General features: G+C 58.2%; 1 non-coding gene across 1 annotated transcript; it reads right to left on the bottom strand.

Moving 5' to 3' along the window:
- Positions 1–370: 370 nt before the first annotated feature.
- Positions 371–523, bottom strand: LOC129131487 (5.8S ribosomal RNA). The gene has a single exon (XR_008535654.1). It is a non-coding gene; the product is annotated as a 5.8S ribosomal RNA (ribosomal RNA).
- Between the last annotated feature and the right edge of the window lie 24,588 nt (positions 524–25,111).

Genomic DNA, 25,111 nt, shown 5'->3' with positions numbered 1-25,111 from the left:
CCCCAGGCCGCCGTGCCACCGCATCCCTGGCACGGTCCCGGCGAGGACAAGCTCCGCCCCAGCGGCTCGCTCCGGGAGCAGGGAGCTACGGAGCGCTCCCCGAGTCTGCATTTAGGGGGACGAAGGCCCTGCGCGGCAACGACGACGACGATGACAACTGCAATGACGACGATGCCTACCGGGCCGCAGGGAAGGGATCGAGGCCGCCTAGGGAAGCGCTTCTCTCGCCGAACCCCTGACCACCTTCCCTCCTGGCACTGGAGGGACACCGGAGTCGCCGCTGCCGCTGCCACCTCCGCGGGCGACGGGCCTGCAAGACGACCTTAGCCGCGCCGCCGGGGTGGCCCCTGGACAGCAATTGATTGTCAAGCGATGCTCAGACAGGCGTAGCCCTGGGAGGAACCCGGGGCCGCAAGTGCGTTCGAAGTGTCGAAGATCAATGTGTCCTGCAATTCACATTAATTCTCGCAGCTAGCTGCGTTCTTCATTGACACACGAGCCGAGTGATCCACTGCTAAGAGTTGTCTGCCCTTTGGGCACCGCTCACGCTGAGCGGCCCCTTTTTTTGTTACTCTGGTGCCAAGGACGCGGGGGCGTGCACCTGGCTTCGACCGTACGAGCACACAGAAATGGAAGGGGAGGGAAAAAACCAACTGGAGCAACCTACGCTATGAAGGCCGGCAAAGAGGCGGGGGAGCTCGCACCCCCAACTGCCTCCCCCTGTGAGGGGAGACGCCGACCTCACAAATGCCGTCCTTCAGAGGCGGCCCAGGCGCCCGGGCTCGGCCCGGCCTCCGTGTGGAGGGCCACGTGGCGCGCGCCAGAACGTGGGACGGCGCGGCGGCCCGCCCGCCTCTTGCTTTCACAGGACAACCCGAGCCGGCATCGCCAGTGCCCAAGGCCTGCTGGATGGCAGAACCAGCCACCGCCAGGGCCGCACTCCCGGGACCGCTGCCGCCATGTCGCACCACCGGGGCGCCTTGCCTTGGGCACGCGCCCAGCGGAAGGCGGTACGGCGCTGAGCCGGGGGGCAACACCCGCTCTCCTCTTTTTCACACGAAGACCGGGTGGGGAGAAGCGCCCCCGTGGCCGCCCCGCACGCCTTTCTGCGGCCCACACGCGGCCGGGAAGGGCGATGGAGGACGTGACAAGCGGGGCCCGGGATGGGACCGCCGCTGGGCAACGGCGGGTCTTTCCTGGCTGACTGTCGCCACAGGGAGGGATACCCGTCGAGCGGCACCACCACCGCTCGGCACGGGGTCGCCTGCACTTGCGGGCCTCTGCCACTGGAGGGCCCACCAAGCGCTTGCCCCCCACAAGCGGGCAGGCGGTTGAGCCTGGGCATGGCCGGAGGATGACGGCGCCGCCAGTGTGCCTTCGAGGAGAAAAGGCTGTCAAGGGGAGGAGAGGCACCGGACGTGCCGAACGCAGCGCTGCGCTTGCCAGAGACCACGGCAGCAGTCCGAGGAGAGAGAGCGGGCAGGCCCCGGTGGCCATGACCCCACAGCCGAGGAAGGGCAGAGAGCACGCGCTCTCTGCCAGAGTCGCCCGTTACAACGAGGCGAGCGGGTCGGCCCCCGTGGCTGACTGCGCGCCGCAGCCTCTCCGTCGAGGCCGGGCCACGGAGAGGGGGATGCAGGGCGCCCCTCCTTAGTGCAGCGCAGTTAACCCCCACGGCCCGCGGCGGGATGATGACGGCGATGGAGGAGCGCAGCCGGTGCCGATGGGACAACCACCGCAGGCGATCGGCAGGAGTAGCTGCTCCCCACCCCTCAGTGGCACCCTGCTCGGCCACCGCCTGCCATGCCTGCCACCGCCAGCACCGCCGCTGCCGTGGCGGGCTGCGCCGAGCCGCCGGAGTCTTTAAACCGCCGCCCTGCCCCACCGGCCCCTTTCAGCAAACCTGCAGCGTTTGACGATGCAGAGGGAAAAAAACTGGGGGGACCACAAAGGCGCGGAGCGCTAGGTACCTGACCCTGGGGCGAGGGAAACGACCTGCATGGCCCTGCCGGGGTGCCTCCCCCGCTGCCGCCCTCAGGGGAGCGTCCACCAGCGGGGGCGTGCCCGACATCTGCTGCCACCACTGCCATGTCCTTCTCGGGGCCCGGGGTTTCCCTCAGTAGCCAGGCGCTGCGCAACCGAGAGGACCGGCGTGGCTTGGGCTGCTCCGCCAGCGCGGGGGATGCGGGCCCGACCACCAAGCACACCTCAGGCGCGCATGCGTGCCACGAAGCGTGGCACAGAACGCCCAGAGGCCTCGGCCCTTGGAGTTTCTCTGCCGTGCGCGAGAGGGGGGCCGCTCGGCCTGAGAGCGGGGAACTCTGCCGGCCAGCAAAAGCCCCGCTCCCCAGTGTGGGCAGGGCCGGAGGAGCTGCCTGCTCCGAGCCCCGAAGGTGCCCCTGCCACCCGGCTCCCTCGCCCATTCCACCTTGGCCGCCAACGGGTGCCACGGCCAGACAGCCGTCGCTTGATGGGCGAAGCAGCGAGGGAAAGGATGGGCCTGCCTCCAAGAGGGGCCATGCCAAGCACCCCTCCCTCCCGGCACCCGGGCAGCTTTCTCGCGCGCATGCCGAGGAGAGCCGAGCTCGGGAGAACTCGGGCCGCGCCAAGGCGCCCGCACACGGCACACTGGCGACCGGCGTTCGGCAGCGCCGGCCGCTTCAGACACGAGGCTCGTGGGCCCGCGGCCGCGCCCCCACTCTCTGGCGGGGACGGACTGGCGGCAGACCGGCGCAAGGCCGTGGTTGGGGGGGTGGTGTGGGGGACGGAGGGGCAAGCTGTCGCGACGGTGGTGAGCGTGCCATGCCTCTAGGCCTGGCTGCGACGCGCGGTGTAGCGCGGGGAGAGCCCCGCCCGCGCGCACATTGGCAAGTGCGCATGGCGTGTGCACGCGTGGCACGCTTCGCCGCGCCGAGCGGCTTTTCCCCCCTCTCCCCCTTCCAACCCCCCGTGCCCGGAGGTGCTGCGCGCCTCCGCTCTCTCTCTCTGGGGCTGCGGTGTGCAGCGAAGGGGAAGGGCGTGTGGCCCCCCGTGCGACCAGGGCCGGCAGCCGGGGGCCGAGCGTGCGAACAGAGCGGGCGTGCGAGTGAGGCCGCACGCACGCAGCTGGACGGACGGCCCGGCATGAGGCGGCAGGCGCCAAGCCCCACCGGTAATGATCCTTCCGCAGTTCACCTACGGAAACCTTGTTACGACTTTTACTTCCTCTAGATAGTCAAGTTCGACGGTCTTCTCGACACTCCGGCAGGGCCGGGGCCGACTCCGGGGCCGATCCGAGGACCTCACTAAACCATCCAATCGGTAGTAGCGACGGGCGGTGTGTACAAAGGGCAGGGACTTAATCAACGCAAGCTTATGACCCACACTTACTGGGAATTCCTCGTTCACGGGGAAGAATTGCAATCCCCGAACCCCATCAGGAATGGGCTTCAACGGGTTACCCGCGCCTGCCGGCGGAGGGTAGGCACAAGCTGAGCAAGCCAGTGTAGTGCACGTGCAGCCCCGGACATCTAAGGGCATCACGGACCTGTTATTGCTCAATCTCGGGTGGCTGAACGCCACTTGTCCCTCTAAGAAGTTGGACGCCGACCGCTCGGGGGTCGCGTAACTAGTTAGCATGCCAGAGTCTCGTTCCTTATCGGAATTAACCAGACAAATCGCTCCACCAACTAGGAACGGCCATGCACCACCACCCACGGAATCGAGAAAGAGCTCTCAATCTGTCAATCCTGTCCGTGTCCGGGCCGGGTGAGGTTTCCCGTGTTGAGTCAAATTAAGCCGCAGGCTCCACTCCTGGTGGTGCCCTTCCGTCAATTCCTTTCAGTTTCAGCTTTGCAACCATACTCCCCCTGGAACCCAAAGACTTGGATTTCCCGGGAGCTGCCCGGCGGGTCATGGGAATAATGCGCCGGATCGCCAGTCGGCATCGTTTATGGTTGGAACTACGACGGTATCTGATCGTCTTCGAACCTCCAACTTTGGTTCTTGATTAATGAAAACATTCTTGGCAAATGCTTTCACTCTAGGCCGTCTTGCGCCAGTCCAAGAATTTCACCTCTAGCGGCACAATACCAATGCCCCCGGCCGTCCCTCTTAATCATGGCCCCGTTTCCGAAAACCAACAAAATAGAACCAGAGTCCTATTCCATTATTCCTAGCTGCAGTATGCCGGCGGCCAGCCTGCTTTGAACACTCTAATTTTCTCTAAGTAAACGCTTCGGGCCCCGCGGGACACTCAGCTAAGAGCATCGAGGGGGCGCCGAGAGGCAGGGGCTGGCACAGGGGGTGGCTCGCCTCACGGCGGACTGCCAGCTCGATCCCAAGATCCAACTATGAGCTTTTTAACTGCAGCAACTTTAGGATACGCTATTGGAGCTGGAATTACCGTGGCTGCTGGCACCAGACTTGCCCTTCAATGGATCCTCGCTCAAGGATTTAAAGTGCGCTTGTTCCAATTACAGGGCCTCAAAAGAGTCCTGTATTGTTATTTTTAGTCACTTCCTCCCCTGGTCGGGAATGGGTAATTTGCGCGCCTGCTGCCTTCCTTGGATGTGGTAGCCGTTTCTCAGGCTCCCTCTCTGGAATCGAATCCTGATTCCCCGTCACCCGTGGTCACCATGGTAGGCACAGACAGTACCATCGAAAGTTGATAGGGCAGGCATTCGAATGGGTCGTCGCCACCACAGAGGCGTGCGATCGGCTCGAGGTTATCTATAGTAACCACAGCTGCCGGACGGGCCTGGGTTGGTTTTGTTCTGATAAATGCACGCGTCCCAGGAGGTCGGCGCTCGTCGGCATGTATTAGCTCTAGAATTACCACAGTTATCCAAGGAGCGGGAGAGGAGCGACCAAAGGAACCATAACTGATTTAATGAGCCATTCACAGTTTCACTGTACTTCCCGTGTGTACTTAGACATGCATGGCTTAAGCTTTGAGACAAGCATATACTACTGGCAGGATCAACCAGGTAACCACCACCCACGGCGGCGCCGCGGCGCGGCGCGGCGCGTGAGCATCCGGAGGCACCTGGCCCGCCGGCAAACCTGCCCCGTGCCAAACCCCAACCGCCCCAGGCTCCTTTTGCCGCTCCGACCCGCGGGAGCAGCATCGCGGACAAAGACACGGCGGCGGGCGGCAGCGTGGCGGCGATGGGCGCCGGCAGCAGGGACGGCGGCCGGCCGCATCGCGGCCCGGCATCGCCTGGGATGGGGAATGGCGCCACGTGCAAGGCACACCTCTTGGCAACGGCTGACCGCGGTGGCCAGCCTTTCCCGCAATGCCACGGGCAAGGAGCCGGGACCACTGCACAGCTTTTCGCCACTCGGATGGAGCACGATCTTCCTCTCTCTCTCTCTCTCTCTTTCTCTCTCTCGCGCTTTTTTTCCCAGGGCCCGCGCCCCGGTTCAAGATTCGGCCTCATGCTCGAAATGATGCGCGCGGCACACGGAACGGGTCTCGGCTGGGGCTGACCCGCCCCCCCCACCAAAGCCAAGAAAAACCCGCCTGCCAAAAGGTCGCGGGCGAGCGACCGGTCGCGGGCGAGGTTGGGCCAAGCGGGGCCCCGCTCACAGGGACCAAACCCCGTCCCGGCCCATCCCCCCACTGGGCCACACGGAAAGCACCGGATGTGCTAGAGGAGGCAGCGACCTGACGAGGTGGGCGTGGCCTGGACACCGAGGCCCCTTTTCAGCTGGGGCAGCTCGCTCTGCAGCAGGCGGCGGAACGGCGAAGTAGTGCGCGGACCGGGCTCTGTTCCACCCGGGTCCGCGCCCCATAGTGTTCGGGCACTTTCGCCCTCTCTCTTTTCTCTCTCGCCACTCTCCCTTCTCGCAGCTCAGCTCCAGCCGCACCGCTGCCTGGCGCTGCTCGTGGCCGGCGCCCAAACAGGCGCTACCCGGACCAGGGCCAGCACCGGCACCTCATGGGTTTTTTTAAGGACACCTGAAAGCTCGCGGGGCCACGCGGCCGTCACACAGCTCGGGATAGTAAAGACGCCCTTCCCCAGGCCAGCGGGAGGGGCGACACCTCACCTGCAACGGGAAGCGAATTGGAAAGGAGACCGCCCTGCCTGAGCACCGGACCCCCCCCTGCCGTGGCTTCCCCGTGACAGAGAAGCCTTGGAAGGAGAGCCGGCCCGCTGGGGGCCCTCTCCGACGCCACCAGAAAAGCCACATTGATCAGGCGCGGCTCTGGGAATGAGCTGCGCCAACAGCGACAAGGGCCCCACGGCCACGCTCCTGGGACAACAACGGCGACGGCCGCCCAGCCCACCTGTGGATCAGATTGCTCGTGGCAGCAGAGGAGTGCGGGGGGTGCTGTCACCCACCCATGGGCAACAACGGCTCCCCTTTTGGCTAGGCAACGGCAGGACTGGACCAGCCCCCGCCGGGCGGGGGGGGACTCGGTGGCGCCCCCCGCCTTCCAGCCTGGGGATTCCGGCCGACTGTGCAAGATAAAGTTCCACTGACCTGGCGCCATGGGCCACCAGCTTTTGCCCGGCCTCGCGGCAGTCGGCTTTCCCTTCTGGAAAAAAAAGCCGGGGGACGGCACGACAGAAAAGGCACACGGAGGCGCGTTCGCAACGACCCGTGCTAGCCATGGGGGCCACGGGGCCGGGGGCCCGGGGGGGGTCCGAGGTACGCACCTCACTGCCTCCCCACGACAGACCCACCGGCATCCCGCTCACGCCTTCGTCGCAACGCTTCTCGGTGCCGCGGCTTAGGGCCACGAGAGAAAAATAAAAAGGCCCGCGGAGGCCTGGTGGGTGCCTCCCCAACTCCGCCCACCTCAACAAAAAGCAACGGACCCGGCGTGGCAAACCCTGCCCCGCCTGGCAGAAGTGGCTCAGTTGATCTGGCCACAACCGAGGTAGGCGAGGCGCTGCCGCCTAACCCAGGACCAGTCCGGGGGGGCTCTCCGTCGGGTGCCGGGCCCGTAAAAAAAAAAAAAAACTGGGCCAAAAAATTCTGCCTGCCAGAACGCGGGTCCCCATCTTAAAGGCGAGGAAGGGCAATGGCTTCAACAGTGCGGGCTGGGGACCACCGCTGCCGCCGAGGCAGACCGATGGGCCCAAAACAACAGCAAATGATTCTGGAGCAGAGGCATTGCTTGGAGAAAACTCTCCCCTGCTCTGTCTGGGCAATCCTTAACCAGTGTGTTACATGGCTCTTGCTGCCAATTTCTTGCTCAACAGTGTGATAGATCAATCTGATTCATGCTAACACTTGTAACTATATTTTAAATGTTTTAGAAAATATTTGTTAAAAAGTAAGAGAGGAAAAGGATATGGAATCAGTGACACAAAACAGACGTTTTCAGATGTTCACGAGAAAACAGGATGCAGGATGTAGTTTGAGATAAGTAACATCCCAAAAGGCAATAGGCCTCAGGATAATTAAAGAATCGGCTTTGACATGGACAAAATTGGGATGATTCCAGGTATCGATGAAATAATAAGGCTTCTTTTTGGAATATAATGCTGGCTTCTTGTGGTGGTTTGACAGGAAATGTGTTTTTTGGGATGCTGTGTTTTGGGCCAATGGATATTCAGGCTTTAATATTGGCATTTAACCTGGCCATTTAGGACATGGGTCTGCCTCTGAGAACATGGGGTTAAAAGCAGAGCTCTCCCCTGGGAGGGTCCTTTCAGGTTTCTGGTGGGAAAGAGTTCGGGTCTCTGCCCCGGCCCAGCTGCTGGCTGGGCAGGGAGCAGGGAAAAGCCATGTGGCCGAGAGAGGTAGGCCTGAGCCCGGGGGTGGAAGGGTGGAAGAGAGAGAGAGAGAGGGAGACACCAGGAGCCATCGGGCAGCCACCCCTGAGAGACACAGAGAGAGAGAGAGAGAGAGAGCCGCTGCCTGAGACTGTAACCTTGAGACTGGATAAACATGGGCCTGTGCCGGCAGCAGGGCTGGGACGGAGAAGAAGGGGGGGGTGCACCGGCCGCTTGTAGGAGCTTTTAACCCCTTCTCGGAGAATGAGAACTTTACAGATCATTGACCTCTCCTAGAAGACAGAGTGGAAGATGAGGAAGGAATGTGCAAGTGTGAGAGAGGTCTGGGCGAGTGAGAAATAGTGGAAGAATAGAGAAGAATCCTCGTGGGAAGAGATGATGGAGTGGCTTTTGCTGGACTCTTTTTGTACAGCCATGGACAGAACCATGTTCCTTGTGATGCAGAGACTGCATTCTAGGGGGAGGCAATGCCTCAGAATCAAGAGGGTTCAGTGTTGGTGCCCCTCGGCCCCAGGGGGTGGAAAAATATGGGGGGGACAGGTGTCCCAAAGGAGAGATTGTGGGGACAGGTGTCCCAAAGGAGAGACTGTGCCCTTTTTGGATCGGGACAGAGCATCCTTAAAAAGACAACCCTAGAAGCAGCTCTGGTCCGTGTTCAGTGGTGAGAGCACTGGACATGAAAGGAAGAGGTCACGACGGCAGATGGACTCCGGGCGGTGCCACGAGTGACACGGAAACACACGAGGCTTCAGCTGTGTTTCCAGGGGAAGCCCATGGTACAAGAAGGACTCCTGTCCTCTTGATGAACTGAGGATTGATTGTTTGAAGAGTGGTGCTGGACTAAGAGTTGGTGATTTGAGGAATACATGTATTGTGTTGGGAATTTGGTGGGGGGAGGAGGAAATGTATTTGTAAGGTTTTCATTTTCCCTGTGCATGTGTTCCTTTTTATTTGTAGTTGTAGTGTAGTTAATAAAGTTTTGTTTTCTTTCTTCCCTAAGTAGGAGCCTGCTTTGCTTATTCCTGGTCACATCTCACAGCAGAAACCAGGAAGAAGGTATCTTCATGGGGGCACTGGCATTGTACCAGTGTCAAACCATGACAGGGACCCATAAGTGAAATAATATAGTCTTTCACTCTGGGGTAAGACAAACAAATGAACAATTGTTGCCTCTAAATCCACAGTACTCTCTGAAAAAGCTGGAGGTAAAGATACAAGCTAATGTTTCCAAAATTAAACAGCAATACTGCCCACTCATACAGCAAAGCCTAAAAGAATGAGAGCTGTGGATACATTCCCAGACACCAAATGATAGGTATAAAATAGACTTAAGGGGATGGTTTGGGTCTGAACTGGGAGTATTAAATTCTATTGATCAAGAAGTCTTACTCAAGAAAGTAAGCACTGTGAGCTCTTATATTGGAAAGATACAAACTCCTCTCAGATCAACCCTGCTATCACTTGCCCATACCCAAAGCCTGGCAGCTAACCTATTAAGCACCCTGGCCAACAATACACAGCAGGATTTTCAAGCAGTTGGTGTCTTTATGGGAAAACCACAGGGTAACATTTCTTTAGCATTTCAATGTACACAAGCTCAGCTGTGTATGTCTATGGTCTGTAATCTCAGGAAAACTGCCCGGAGCTCCCCATGAGCCTGATGGCCGCCTCTCACAGGGGCTCCTGTGGGCTGTCCTGGCACAGCAGGGCCCGGCGCAGGTGCTCGGCTGCTCTGCTCCTGTCCTCTGCCAGCTGGAGAGAGCCAGGAGGGTGCACTTGGTGCAGGCTCAGCCCCTGGGCTGGGCTCTCCCTGTGGCCAGCACTGGACTCCCCTGGCCACGCAGCCCTGTGAGGCAGCCAGCAGCCACTGGGGCTGGGCTCTGGAGGGGGCACAGGGCTTGGTGCTGCCCAAGAAAAAATAAAGGAAAACTTCTGACCCCTGAGACAAATGGCAGTATTGGAGATACTTTTTGCAAGGGATGGACAAAATAATGACCCTGACAAGGTCAGATGCACAGTGCAAATGTGGTGGAGCCATGCACAGCAGGGGCCATCTGAATACTCCAGCTTCATGGGAACAATGCATTTTGTGGATAACCAAGAGACAGTGAGTTCTGGAGCAAGCAAACTCAGGAATGATGAGACCATCGTCCATGGCCTGACACACACTCATGTCTCTGCTGTGCTCGAGTCTCAAGGATGAACAGGAAAAATTCAGCGAGAAGATGAGGAAGGAGATGAGCAAGGACAGTTCCCATGTGGCACCAGTGCAAACCAGAGGCCCCAGTGTCAGAGCCCAACATCCCCCAGCTAGGGAGAGGGAGTGCATCCCACGAGTGGGCCTGTGGTTCTTCCTGTATGAACATGGGCAAGACATGAGAGGGTGGAATGGAAAACTCATCTCTGTCCTAGCAGCATGGGTATGCGAGCTAAAGGAGGAAACTACTAAGAGAGGAATTTACACCCAAATGAATGCAGCCCCAGCTCCCCGTGACCGAGCTGCCAGGTATAGCAGAAAGGAGCATGATATGCCAGATCCCCTTGAAGGAATATCCAGAATATACGCCCAGGGAGGGCACGGTAGCCAGGACTAGAGAGACCCTGCCTCTAGCCAGGTAGAGGCCAGGGAAAATTGTGTCTTTTGGGCTGTTTGGATCACTGCCACACCAGAGCCATAGATATACAAGGCTTTTGTCCATACTGGTGCACAGTGTACTCTAATCCCTTCAGGACATGTGGATGCAGAACCCATTTCCATTGCCAGGGTGATGGGGGGATTGCAGCAGGTGATCCTGTTGGAAGCCAAGGTGAGCCTGACTGGGAAGGAGTGGCAGAAATTCCTATTGTGACTGGCCCAGAGGCCCCGTGTATTCTGGGCATAGACTTCCTCTGGTGGGGCTTTTAGAAAGACCTAAAGGGAATCAGGTGGGCTTTTGGAATAGCTGCTGTAGAGACAGAGAACATGAAGCAGTTAAAAACCTTGCCTGGACTATCAGAAAACCCATCTGCAGCAGGACTCCTGAAGGTGGCAGAGCAACCAGTGCCAATTGCCACCTTGACCGTGCAACACCGGCAGTATCGAACAAATCGGGATGCCGTGATCCCCATGCACAAAATGATCCATGAGCTGGAGAGCCAAGGGCTAGACAACAAAACCCACTCACCCTTCAACAGCCCCATCTGCCCTGTGCACAATTCTGACAGAGAATGGAGATTGACTGTGGACTATCGTGCCTTGAATGAAGCGACTCCACCGCTGAGCGCGGCTGGGCCGGACATGCTGGAACTCCAGTACGAGCTGGAGTCCAAGGCAGCAAAGTGGTACGCCACTGTTGGCATTGCTAACGCGTTTCTCTCCATTCCTCTGGCAGCAGAATGCAGGCCTCAGTTTGCTTTCACCTGGAGGGGCGTGCAGTACACCTGGAACCGACTGCCCCAGGGGTGGAAGCACAGCCCCACCATCTGCCATGGACTGATCCAGGCTGCACTGGAAAAGGGTGAGGCTCCAGAACACCTGCAGTACATGGATGACATCATAGTGTGAGGGAACACAGCTATGGAAGTATTTGAGAAAGGAGAGAGGATCATCTAGATTCCCCTGGAAGCTGACTTCGCCATCAAGACGAACAAAGTCAAGAGACCTGCCCGAGAGATCCAGTGCCTGGAAGTAAAGGGGCAAGATGGACAGTGTCAGATTCCCACTGAGGTCATCAACACAATCACCGTGATGTCTCCACCAACCAGCAAGAAGGAAACACAAGGTTTCCTAGGCACCACAGGATTTTGGACAATCCCCATTCCCAAGTACAGCCAGAATGTGAGCCCTCTCTACCTGGTCATCGGCAGAAAAGGACGATGTCCAGTGGTGCCCTGAACAGCAACAAGACTTTGCCCAGATCAAGCAGGAGATCGCTCATGCAGTGGCCCTTGGCCCAGTCAGGACAAGAGCAGAGGTGAAGAACGTGCTCTACTCTGCAGCTGGGTACAATGGCTTGTCCTGGAGCCTTTGGCAGAAGGTGCCTGGGGAGACTCGGGGCCAACCACTCGGATTCTGGAGCTGAAGTTACAGAGGGTCCAAAGCCAACTCCACTCCCAGAGAGGAGGAAATCTTGGCTGCCCATGAAGGAGTCCAGGCTGCCTCAGAGGTAATAGGCACTGAAGCACAACTCCTCCTGGCACCCTGACTACCGGTACTGGGGTGGATGTTCAAAGCAAATGTTCCCTCTACGCACCATGCCACCAGTGCTACATGGAGCAAGTGGATTGCCCTCATCACACAGCACGCCCGTACTGGAAACCTGAATGGCCCTGGGATTCTGGAAATAATTACAAACTGGCCAGAAGGTGAAACTGTAGTCTCACTGACAAAGAGGAGCAGGAACAAGCGACAAGGGACTGAAGAAGCTCCACCATAAAACCAATTACAGGCAGAGGAAACACGCTAGGCTCTTTTCACTGATGGCTCCTGTCGCATCGTAGGGATGAACTGGAAGTGGAAAGCAGCCGTATGGAGCCCCACATGACAGGTTGCTCAAGCTACCGAAGGAGAAGGTGGATCAAGTCAACTTGCTGAACTCAAAGCTGTTCAGCTGGCCCTGGACATTGCTGGGTAAAAATATAATTGAGTCCCTTTGACTTGCTCTTTTTGGACTATAAAAGCTGGAGCCACTTTCGGGGCAAATTTGGAGACCTCATCTATGGGTGGATGGATGACCTAGCATTTTCCCAATTGCTGGGAATGGTTCCCCAGGTCCTTGGTGAAAAATGCGGCTCCCCAGCAAGTGCAGATCTGCAAGATGAGAAACAATTTAGGCAATTGGTGATGCATCTTTCTAAATCGCTCTCCTTTCTTTCTTACAGTACTGATTTAGGGGAACTACCTTGCTTGTTTTTGCTTGTTACTAAAACCAAGCGCACATTTTTTATTGTGTATTATCTTACATTGTGGTTCCTTCATATTCACAGTAAAAGAAGACCATTATTTCCAGTGATGTGTCCTTTAAATCACCTCAGTCAATTGGCAGAACACCAGGAGGCCCCTAAGGAGGCAGGGTGCTGGGAAGCCCTGAGGAACTGGGTGTCAGAGGGCACAAGCAGCCCCCAGGCAGCCGCCTTGTCCCTGGCACCCGGCTGCTCTGGTGCTTCCCCAGAGCGTCTCCCAGGCCTGCGGCAGAGCCCTCCAGGCCGGGCCTCAGCAGGAGGGTGGGGGCACCCCTGAGGTGCCCAGGCTGGGCTGGCTGGGCACAGGGAGGGCAAAGCTCCCCTGCTGGGGCATGGGATGAGGCAGTGGGAAGCCAGAGAACCTGAGATTTTACCCCCCAAATGTTCTGTCTTTGCCCTAACATTTACCTCAGGTTTTGTCACAAAATGATCTCCATGTGCCCTCTAGAAATTACTCAGACTTTTCCTCAAAAGTAATTTTTTTCCCTAGAGATCCCCTCAAATTTTCCTGCTCAAATATCTACTACATGTACTCGACAGTTCACCTCTGATTTCATTATTCTCACAGTCCAGTGATTACCTCAACTGGAAAGCCCAAATGTTCATTCCGTGCCCTACAGGTGGCACCAGGTAACTCCAGCATTCCTGTGCTATGAAGTTCTCTCCCTGGAAGCAACTGCAGCTTTACCCCTGGCCAAGTGAAACACTCCCTGGTGCTGAGGCAAGCCTGGCCCATGCTCCTCGGTGTGTATGAGCGCAGGGCAGCCCCAGGGCAGCTCCCCCAGGGCTTCTGCAAGGCCGCCCGGCGCCCGGCCCCGCGGGGCGGCCCCAGCGGGTTCGAGTTGCCGCCCGCGGCTGAGGGGAGCGGCGGGGCGGGGCCGCCCGCGCCTGGGCGGGAAACGCTCCCTGCGGCGGGGAGCGGGCGGCGGCGGCGCAGCGGGGAGCGGCCCGGCCCTGCCGTGTCCCTCAGGGCGAGCCCACGGCCCCTCAGCGGCCCTGGCGTCCCTTCAGCCAGCGGCATGTGCGCTCAGCCACACGCGGCGTGCCCGTGTCCCCCTCACTTTCCCTCAGTGACACCGCCTCACCCTGAGGGACAAGACAGACACCCGCCTCCCTTCAGGGACTCACGCTGGCCTCAGTGGCATGCAGGGCATCTGCATCCCATTCAGAGACTGTCATGACACCTCAGCGACCCACGGGGCATCTGCCTTCCCTTCAGTGACAGAAAGGCACCTGCAACCTGCTGGGGAAGCCTCAAGTCTGCTCAGTGACCCCATGTGCCCTCAGCATTGGGACACCCACCTTTCTTTCAGTGACCCTCACGTCCCGTCAGCAAATCAAGAGGCACCAGCCATCCTGTGGGTGACTCAGAGCGAGTGCAGTGGGTCATGGCGGCCAGGGGCAAGCAGCAAGCAGAAAGCCAGGGCTGGGGAACAGGTTCTGCTCTGCTTACAGCATGGGCTGAGGGCCGGGAGAGCTCCATTTCCCCCTTGAGATGTTGGAGACAGGGCCTTTCACCCTCCTTACAGGGCTGCCCCTCACTGCAGGCAGCCAAAGGAGCACGACGGCAAAAGGCCAAGGACAGCAAAGCAAAGAGCCAGCCCTGCAAACAGGGAGGCAAACCCAGTTTGGCACCCGAAAGTGCCTGCCGCTCTCATGTGTCCCTGCCCTGGGAATGCCAGGAATGCCCTTTGTCCAGAGGGCCTTTCTGTGGCCCCTCTGGGCTCAAAGCTGCTGCTCTTCTGGCTCAATGGGGCCTAAAGCCACAGAACTCGGCCTCCCCCACAGCAACAGGAACAAGACTCGGAGAGCAGACAGTGGAGCTCAATGCCTAAGGCTGAGGGGCCGGGGGCTCCAGTCTGGAGCACATGTAGGACACACGCCCAGCCCCACAACTTCTGGCCTCACAGCCCTGAAAGGCCGGGACCAGGGTTCCACGCCTGATTCCAGGGGGTCCCTCCAACCGCCCACTGAGGAAGCGCCAGAGCAGCCGGCTGTCAGGAACAAGGCAGCTGCCAGGGGGCTGCTTGTGGCCTCTGACAGCCCATTGCTCAGGGCTTGCCAGCGCCCCAGCCCCTCAGGCCCTGCCCCAGCCCAGCCAAGCTGCCCAGCAGCAGCGCCACAGCCTCACAGCAGCTCCAGGGCAGCCCCATCCAGAGGCACCCGGGAGCCCTCAGCAAGGCAGGCAGCAGCAGACGGGCGGGAGGAGACGGATGGCGCTTCCTGCCTGGCACAGGGCTTGTGGCCATCTCCAGGCACCGCTCTGGCAGGGATCCCCGCAGCTCCGGCCCCTGCCCAGCCGCTCTGTGGGCAGCACAAAGGCTTCAGCAGAACCACCAAAGGCCAAGGGGCTTCTGGCCATTTCCCCTTGCCCACCGCATGCCTGGGCAGCTGGCTGAGCACAAGCACCCTTTTCCCCCTCTTCCCCTCTGCCCTACAGACCCTGGGCAGAAAAAAAGTCTCCTGAGATTCTTTGTATTATAACACAGTCTATATTTACATAGGAAAAAAATAGAATGGAAGAAAAGAAAATGGAAGAGAAGAAAAGAAAAATCTTAAAGAAAACTAAAAATCCCCACTGGCTCAGGTTGCCCCAGCAAAGAGAGCCTCCTGGATCAGCTCTCCTCAGAGCTCCAGCAGTGCAGCCAGCCGAGCCGTGTCAGACGAGGCCGAGTCATCCATGCCCTGCGCAGCTGATCGTGCAGTCTCTGGAAGATGGAATATCGCCCACTGGCTGTTGTTCGGAGGACATGCAGTGTTTGAAATGCCAGCTCTGACACAGCAGTGCTCATGTCCTCCTTCAGGCTTTCAAGGGCTGCAAGAGAGAGGAACAGAGCTGTGGTAAATAGGTATGATTTGTGCTGACAAAATTGAAACAGTAATCAATATGGATGCAGTAATTAATATTTGGAAATAATAATAAAACAGGTAAAAGTTGTAATGCCAAGAAAAAAGGGAGAGGAGGGGTTCCACCCCCCCCTCCCTGCAGATGTTCAAGGACAGGAGGAAAATGCAGGAGATAACAGTTACTAAAAATTAACGGAAAGAAGGGAAAATCTGGTTGGGTCCCAGGAAAATGCCAGCTGTAAGAGATTTATTGCTTTGATGCTTAAATGTTAGTTTTGGATTACCCTGTACTGGCTTGGTGCGCATGTGTAACCCAAAGGTGAATTAAAGGACATTGAGGAAGAAGAGAGGCCTTCATCAAAAAATGACCCCCAAAGGCTTGTGCGACAACCAAAACGAGTGGTGGAGCATGCGCGGTAAAGGTGGTGCTGAGGGCGGAGTTAGAAGTGTGATGAATCAAAAATGGGAGGAGATGACATTGACACATGGCATAAAAGGGGGGAATCTTCACTTGGAAAGCTCGTACATGAGGTGGCAAGGGTCCTGCACTCCATGACCCGCAGTTATCCTTTGCTTACGCGCTATTATTGGAACCAAATTATCCCTTATTTTATATCAAATAATATTGTCAGGACATATTTTCTAAACTATTCAATTAAGATTGCTGCTATCTCAAATATTGTTTGGTTTTTTATGATGGGATAATTGGGCAAACATAACAGAGCCAAGGTCAGATCCCAGATCTGTGGGGAGCCAAGGAGAGCCTGCTGCCAGAGCCTTCCCAGCCGGCTCCTGCCATGGAGCAGGAGCAAGGGGATCAGCCCGGAGCTGCTGGCCAAGAATGGGCCACGAGGCCCTGAAATTTCAGGGTGCTCTGGCCCCGGGAGCAGAGCCCTCCGCAGCCGGGGCAGGGCTTGCAGCTGTCCCCGGCAGCCCCCGCTGTCAGCCCGCTGGCCTCACTCACCAGTGCAGATCAGCTGCAGCTCTTGCTGCTGCCCCCGCAGGTGCCGCCCGGCCATGCCTGTGAACACAGAGCCTGTCAGGGCGCCAGCAGCACAGCTCCCTGCCAGCGGCTTTGCCGGCGCTCTGGCCACACGGGCTGCTGGCCCGGCAGGGCTTAGCCCGGGCCCTTGCCGCACGCTGCCGCCCCAGGGCACGGCTGCCAGAGGGCGGCAGCAGCAATGCCCAGGCCGGGCGGGGCTCCACAGCGCCGGGCCCGGCTGGCACTGCCGGGGCAGCAGGCGGGGCTGAGGCCGAGCTGCGGCGGGCTGGGCGGGGGAGGGAGCCCGGGCTCGTGGCTCACCCATGAACCTGATGGCCGCCTCTCGCAGGGGCTCCTGTGCGCTCCGCAGGTACGGCAGGGCCCGGCGCAGGTGCTCGGCCGCTCTGCTCCTGTCCTCTGCCAGCTGCAGAGAGCGGCAGGAGGGAAGGGTTGGCGCGGGCTCAGCCCCTGGGCCAGGCGCTGCCTGCGCCCAGCCCCAGCCTCCCCTGCCCGCACAGCCCTGAGGCGCGGCCTGCAGCCGCTGGCCAAGGGCTCCCGAGGGCAGGGGGCAGAGGGCCGGCTGCTGCCCGGGGAGCCGCGGTGCCGCCCCGCAGCCCCGCCAGGCTGGGGCTCCATGGGCGCCTGGCTGGGGCCCACAGGAGCCTGGAGAAGAGCCCCCGTGGCCTCTGGCCGCAGCAGCGGGCAGGGGCACAGCTGCCCAGCCCGCACCTAAGCACTGCCCTCAGGGGCCTTCTCCAGCCTGAGCCTGGGGGTTCTCGGCTCCACTTACCAGGCACTCGCCAAACCTCCATGTCTGATCCACCTGGAGCATTTCTTCGAGATTCCTCCTCTTTAGGAATCTGGCTGAAGAATGCAGTACTACGCAGGAGGCCTGGAGAGCAGCAGAGAGGCACAGATGGCCCCACAGGCCAGGGCACAGGAGCATCCCAGTGCCACAGCCTGGAGGAGGCTACAGCCCGCAAGGTGCCAGGGCAGGAGGCAGCCCAGTCCCCTCCCAGGGGGACAGCAGGTGGCCACAGGTCGTCACCTTAGCAACAATCTGATTCTCATCATGGCAGTGGAAGTAGAGTGGCACCAGGCTCTGGCGTACGTGGGACTTCAGGGCCTTTCTTCCATCTTCTGTTAATAAGTCCAGCATCTCTTGAAAGACACACATGCAGTTCAGCTGCACCTGGATATCATCCTGTATGAGAGGAAGGGCAAAAGACCTCAGCATCAGCTGCTTCAGGCCCCCCAGGGCACAGGCCTGCATCTGCACAGGGCACCAAGTGTCCGGGCAGCAGCCGGTGGCCGAGGCTGTGGGCACAGAGCCTTACGTGGTCAAAGAGTGGCAGGAGCGCCTCAGCCAGCTGCAGGGCAATGAGGGTGGGTATTGGGGCACCATTATCCAGGAGCAAATATCGCAGTAGAAGAATGGTCATCCTGATCATGTGGCTATCATTTTCCTGCAGGAGCTCCACAAGACTTTCAGTCAGGCTCCCCATTTCTTCAGCCTGTGCGGAACACAAGTTTGTGAAAGGCCAGCCTGCTGCCGCAGGGCCCAGAGGCCAAAGGCCTGTCCCAAAGCACTGGAGCAGCTGAAGTGGGAGGCAGGAGAGCTGGGAGCAGCTGCCCCAGAGCCCCAAGCCCAAGCAAGGCCAAGCGACTGCCTTGCCCAGCCCCACGCTGCCTGCACGGCTTCAGCCACTGCCCCCTTCTCACCATCAAGGGATTCTTGCCCAGCACTACCAGGCCTCTGAGTGCCAAGTAACGCCTGGCCCTGTGCTCACTCTGCAGGTTCCGTGCCATGATCTCCAGAACACTGTCACTGCATTCCCTCAAGTCCAGGCACTCGAGGACCTGAAAGGCACCGGGCATTGACAGGGACCCAGCCAGCAGGAGCCCGGAACTGCACAGGGCTGGGCCCAGGCTGCAGCACAGGGCACGGGCACCGTCCTGGCAGCTGTGCCTACGAGAGGGCAGAGAGCTGGAAGGCAGCGCTGGCCTTGAGGCTCACCTCCACAAGGAATGCCAGGGCAGGGAAATCCCAGGATGGCATCTCTTGGCCGAGCATGGCGAGCAGGTAGAATGCAATCCCGGAACAGAAGTGTACGGCTGACTGGCAAATTTCTCTAAAGAGAGGAAAAAGGAAACAAGACCCTGAGCCAGTGGGGCAAATCTCTCCCAGGAGTGACTCTCAGAGTTCTCATCTTTCCCCACCACCCTTCCAGCAAGGGGATGTGGGCCATTTGGGAGTTGGTCGCTCATGGGCACCCTCCTCTGCCAGCCTTTTCTAGTCTGCTTGGCTGTCCTTCAGTGACAAGGCCCTCTGACCCATGATCATGGGTAGTTTGGGGGACACCTGGGCACAGAGCACAAATGTCAGAGGCAGTGGGGAGAAAGGGCTCTCACCTGGCCAGCAGAGCCACAGCAAAGTGGTGGGTGTCAAGAGAGAGCAGCGTGTCCCAGCCACACCTGCGTTCCATTGCCACCACCACATGCTCACAGCGGAGAAGGCAGAGCAGGCACTTCAGGGTCCGCACTGCAAACCTGTGTGCACAGCAAAGGCCAGGTCACGCTGGCAGCACTGGCTCTTTGGCAGGCCACGTGGCAGGGACAGGAGGAGTGGGATGGAGCACCTGTTGGGGCTGGTGGCAAGGCCGTGCTCTTGCTGACATCCCTTCCAGAAGGCATCGACCTCCTCTGGCAACTCTTCCATGCTGAAGAACACTTGGAAGAGCAGATGCACAAATAGGCGGGGGAAATACACCTTCAATATCCGTGGCAGACAGGGCACCTGCAGGATCTTCCACATCACCACGGTTGGCTGCAAAGGACAAAGCCCCCCGGGACAGCGCTCAGTGCCCAGGCGTCCGTGTGGCAGGGCCCGAGCGTGGCAGGGAGAGGCCCGGAGAGAGGCAGGGGGAGCACGGGGCCTGCTGGGCCTGAAGCTGGCCCTGGGCCAGGTTTCAGGCCAGCAGATGCAGAGGGGGAAGGAGGATGGAGAGCTCTGGAGAGGCGGCCTTGGGGCCAGCAAAGGCCACTTGCAGAAACTCACAGCCAGGCCAAAGACACCCGTTTGGTCCCCATCGGAGGTGCACGTGCTGTACTCTGGCCAGCTCCCCAGCACATCCAGGAGGGTCAGCTGTGCCAGCTCTGCAGTCCTGGACGAGCCCATGATGGTCTTCCACATGGCCATGGCAGCTCTGCGGAGTCAGAGCTCTGTCTCAGGTGGGGTCTCAGACACAGCACCGGGGGGAGCTGAGCTGGCTGCCAGTTCTGCCTCTGCCCACTGGCCCTGGCCAGCAGCAGCCAGGCAGCCCAGGCCTGTGGGGACAGAGCCCTGAGGGGCAGGGAGGGAGCATGGCAGCAGGCTCAAGGGCCGACATGCCAGGGCTGGGAAAGGCAGCAGCCAGAGGGCCCTTGAAGTCTCTGTTGCTCAGACACCTGTGGCAGGCTGTACAGGGTGATGGGCTGGGGAGGCCTGAGCTCTCTGGGCATGTGGGCCCCATACCTGTCACAGGACGGGGCCACACGCAGGAGCGTCAGGACTGCGTCATCTGGCTGTGCTTCCGTGAGGTCCAGCAGGGCCTCGTCCAGCCTGGGCTCAGCACAGTCATTGGCCACGAGCCACTGGTGGATGAACCTCACCATGGCGGGCACCTGGAGAAGGCACAGGGAGACTTGGGAAGCTGCCAGAGGGAGCAATGTTCCCAGCTTGCCCAGAGAAGTGCTTCCCTTCCCCGCACACTGCCATGTGGCCTCAAAGGCTCACAGCAACCAGCATGCGTGGCTTGGGAGGCCAAGCAATTCCTGGGAGGATCAAACCCTGCCCCAGGCTGCTTACTTGTTCTGGATAGTATAAACCTTCCTCTACAAGCATACACAGGAGGGCAGCGCTGGTCTTGCTTTGGAACAGGGGTGAGTATGCTCTGAGCCCAGTGCCCATGGCGATGGTCTCTTCCTCCTGCATTCTCCTCATGAATTTGCAGATGAACTGTAGGAGAAGGGCAGGAAGCCGGAGATGTTGCATGGAGTGCTGCACACACGGTGCTGGGCTGAGCAGGGACAGCAGGCCCAGCCCAGCTGGGGGTGGCTGCAGGTACCTGCGCTGTGCTGCGGAAGCGGCCACGGCTGGATTCCTGCTCTTGTGTGCGCTCCGGGGCTGCATCTGGCAAAGAGCGAGTGCAGCCAGAGCTGAGGGGCTGCGGGAGAGGCCAGAGAACACAGCCCAGCCCTGTGCTGCCCAGGCAGGGAGAGCCCCAGGATGCCCCAGGGGATGGAGCATGGCCACGGCAGGGTGTCTGCCTGGGCCCTCTTTCGTCCTGTCCATGGGCATTTCCCCAGGGGATGGGATGGGATGGGATGGGATGGCATGGCATGGCATGGCATGGCATGGCATGGCATGGCATGGCATGGCATGGCATGGCATGGCACGGGATGGGATGAGATGGGATGGGATAGGATGGGATGGGATGGGGCCAAGTTGGCTGCAGGCTCCAGCCGTGCAACCCAGCTCTGCCACTCACCCTCCTGTGGTGGATGGAATGGCACCACCTCCTCAGTCTCCTGTGCTGGGGCAGCTCCAGGGTCTTCTTCCTCCTCCACCTCCTCCACCCAGGCCATCTTGGGCACTCTCGGGGGTCTCTGCTCCATGTCTCTGACTGGAGCTACTTGTGGGAGAGGTGCCCTGGGAAAGCTCCGGGGCACCAAGTCCCACACTCTGCCCTTGAGGGCAGCTGCAGAATAGAAGCCTCACAAGGCCACGGGTCACCGAGTTCTGTGCTCTGGCCTCGAGCTCAGCTGCAGGAACAAGGCTGCGGAAAAGCTCGGGCTCAGACGGGAACGAGCGTGCTGTGTGTGGGCTCCTCACGGCACTGCTCTGTCCCGTTGTGTCCCGTTGTGGGCTCCCAGCTCCCGGGCAAGCTTCTATTTCCCACGTGTCACAAAGGGCCCCTGGACACCGGGTTCCGTTCCATGGCACGGTGACCGTGCTGCAGCGTGCCACCCAGGGCCCTTGCACACACTGCCGCCTGCCCTGGGGCCGCCCCCAGCCCAGCCAAAGTGGCCCAGGCTGGAAGGAATGCCTGGCCCCAGGTGTCTAAGGCAGCCCCACAGGATCTTTAGGAAGGGCTCAGAGCATCAGCAAACGCTGCCCTGCTCTGCGGGCTCAGGGCAGCAGAAGGAGCCCCCAGGGCTGCCGACGCAGCTGCGCCGGGAAGGGGACGGGGCCTTCCAGGGAAGCTGGCACGGCCTCCTTGGGACACGTCCCGGTCCGTGGCCATCCTAAACCCGCGGGTGTGACATGCACAAGGAACGTGTGGGCCTGGGCACGAATGCTGCTAGGAGCCCTGGGGCCCGGGCAGCGCTGACAGCAGCAGCTGTGGCAGAGTCCCCGCCCAAGCAGAGCTGCCAGCCCCGGAGCCCTGGCAGCCCTGGTGCCCGTCTCCTGCCCCAGAGACCTGTGCCCCCGGGGGGCTTCTGTGCCACAGGGAGCCAAAGCCCACCTGCACTGGGGCCTGTGCTCCTTCCTTCAGGGGATGATGGCCAGAGCACCTGGAGCAACTGCTGGCAAGACTTGGTCTCTGCCAGATGATGTTGCTCCTTCCTGAAATGTATTTTTTTCTTGGAAGGCATTGGCAGTAGCACCACAACACCATCCATTTCTGAGTTTCCCAGAGCAATTAGATTGCAAAGTAACACTGTCATGTTTCCTTGTGCTTTTCTCACTCTCTTTCTTGCATTCTGGAAAAAATAGAATCTGCCCAATCTCTGATATTCTCAGCTTCAGTTGCTGCCTGTCTGGCTGTGGCAGCTCATGTCCAAACAAAACTGTGTCCCTGCTGAGCACAGCAATGGGTGGCCACAAATAGGGAGGTTCCCCAGTGAACAGGAAGACAGACACGTGGAAGTGCAGAGGATAACTCTGGGAGGAGAAGCTGTTCAGTGTCTCTGATTATGGTGCCTGCACCCTGAAGCAGCAGCCAGGAGAAGTGCTGTAAGCAGAAAGGGGCAGTTTTGGGCACCACAATATAAAAAGATAGTAAGCTATTAGCCAGAATGCAAAGGAGGACTGCAAGGATGGAGTGTGGTCTGGAGGGGCAGCCCTACGTGCAGCTGAGGCCACTCTAGTCTGTTCAGCCTGGAGGAGAGTAAAGGGCGTCACTGTGGTCTCCAACATCCTCCTGAGGGGAATCAGAGGGGCTGCTGCAGCTCTCATCACTGTTGGGAGCAGTGACAGCACTCGAGAAAAGGGCAGGGAGCTGGGACAGGGCAAGTTTCATTTCCATATCAGGAAAAGGTTTTTCACCCAGAGCACGGTCAGGCACTGGCACAGGTTCCCCATTGACGCAGCCCAGCGGAGCCCGGGCCGGCTCTGGGGAAAACTCCGGCGCTGTGCCAGGAGTGGGGAACGGCCAAGGCGTGGGCTCTGCCTGCGGCTGAACCTGATGAGCCACTGCTCAGTGGCTCGGGATCTGATAACTGCAGCACGGAGCAGGCAAAAGAGAAGGAGGAGGCTCCTCCATTGTGAGGTTCCACGGGCAAAGGTTTATCCCAAGGGAAGGATTCAGAAGCAAAGAGCCACCAGCACTTCTGTGCACGGCATTTTATAGGGGTACAACTCAGGGGGTGGATACAAACCATTGACCAAGAAGGAATCTGCAGGGCAGGAGCGAGGGGATTACATCAGGGGCTTGGGACTAATTAGGACAGATGGGAGGAGAGGGTAGGTGCCATGGGCCAGTGGGGTTTCCTGCAATAGGGGAATTCCAAAGGGGTGGTGCAGTCAGGGATTGCTCCAAGACAAAACCAACAGGGAAGGTTCAGGAATAAAGAGCTGGGTTACCTTGATAGGCAGGGAAGGAGCTGGAACAAAGAATGGGGAATGGCATGAGGGACAGCTTTGAGGGAGGGCAAAACCTAGGGGTAAACCAACTTGGGAAAAACACAGGGTACATGAAAACAAACTATTATACAGTAACTGATAAATAAACACAAACTGCAACACCCCAGGGAAATGGGCACAGCACCAAGCCCGTCTGAGGTTGAGAAGTCTTTGAACAACATGGAGCAGTCACTCAAGCTTTAAACACTACATCAAAAGTCAAGTGTTGTGAACTCTAGGTTTACATGAGTATATACTCCTGAGTTTTACTTTAGGCAGTGTTTTAAGAAACTTGTTTTATGTTCGATCATAGCCCAGTTCCTTGTAGTTTGTGTGGAACGTGTAATCCTTTTGTTTTCATTGCTTGTTAGGACTATAGAAAAGAATATTGGTGCTGGGTGACTCAGAGACACCCAGTGTGTGTTAAGTGCAGTAATACAGGGGGTAAAGAGAAGGAAAAGAGAAGAAGTAATTACACATACTGGTAAGTTTGGAAATTAAGATAGCATTAAGAATGAATAACACAAGAAGTAAAAATGTTATTAAAAAGAGTCCACTAGAATGTATTTTAGCACATTTATGAGAAAGCTTTGGGAGGAATCCTGGAGGGTAATTTTTCAAAGAAAGGTAATCTGATTAAATACTCTACCCCATGGTAGTAGCCTTGGTATCAGTTAGAAAGTGGTGAAAAGTGACCCCCTAATGGAACTTTAAATTATCATACATTGTGACAGTTGATGTTATTTTTATGAAAAGAAGAAAAATGAGATCATGTGATATATGCAGACGTGTTTTTTACCCTGGAGAATAAACCTGAGTGGCAGAAAGAATGTGGCTTTGATTTGGCCCCACAGGACCCTTTAGTCCTAACCTTGGAAAGAAATAACAGGCAGAAAATAAAGAGATGCTGTTCAGCATGTAGCATAGGGCAGAGATGTTTGAAATTGGCTAAAAAGCATGAGGAAGATTGTGTTCTAGGTGTCCAAGAGTTACAGCCGAGTTACCCCAGGCCAGCTTGGGTACACTCCCCCTCACCCAACCACTCCGCACCCTGAATGAACCCCAAATGGCAGTGAGGATGAGATGAATAATCCTGGGGAGGGGACAATTTCAGAGACCCCAGTGACAACACACACAAGGAATAAAACCAGGAAAGCTTTGCCTTTAGTCACCCCTTTAAGGCAAGTAGTGGGTCCCCAAGGAGAAGCCATATGGGTGAACTTCTGCTTTTCTACTAGTGATCTGAAGAGTTGGCAGGAAAAAGTTAAAATTTCTAGAGAAAACCCCAGCAAAGTAGCAAAAAGATTTGAGTTCATAGTCAAGAATCGAGACCCAGACTGAGGTGATACTGATTTCATGCTGACAGAGCTAAGAAAACCAGCAAAAGAGTTGGTGATAAAGGTAGCCAGAGCCCATGTGCAGGGACAAATTGCTAGTGGAGCCTGACAAGGTACAGTGGACCAAGCTGTTTCCTACTGTAAACCCTTTGTGGGACCCAAATGATGCAGGCAGCTGTGCAATGGTAGCCAGATACCAGGAACTAGTCAAATTTGAATTAAAAATGCCATTCCAGAAGCAATAAATTGGTCAGTAATATATAATGTTACACAGGGACAGCACGAGTCACCCACTGACTTTGTGAACAGGCTCTGAGCAGCTGCACGGAAACGCACAGCCCTGGATCCCTGGTCGGATATGGGAAAGCAGCAGTTCCTTTCCCTGATG

The sequence above is a fragment of the Agelaius phoeniceus genome, chromosome 7 (assembly GCF_051311805.1).
Source record: "Agelaius phoeniceus isolate bAgePho1 chromosome 7, bAgePho1.hap1, whole genome shotgun sequence".
NCBI classification, from domain to species: Eukaryota; Metazoa; Chordata; class Aves; order Passeriformes; family Icteridae; genus Agelaius; species Agelaius phoeniceus.
This window is presented reverse-complemented; position numbering and strand designations above follow the sequence as displayed.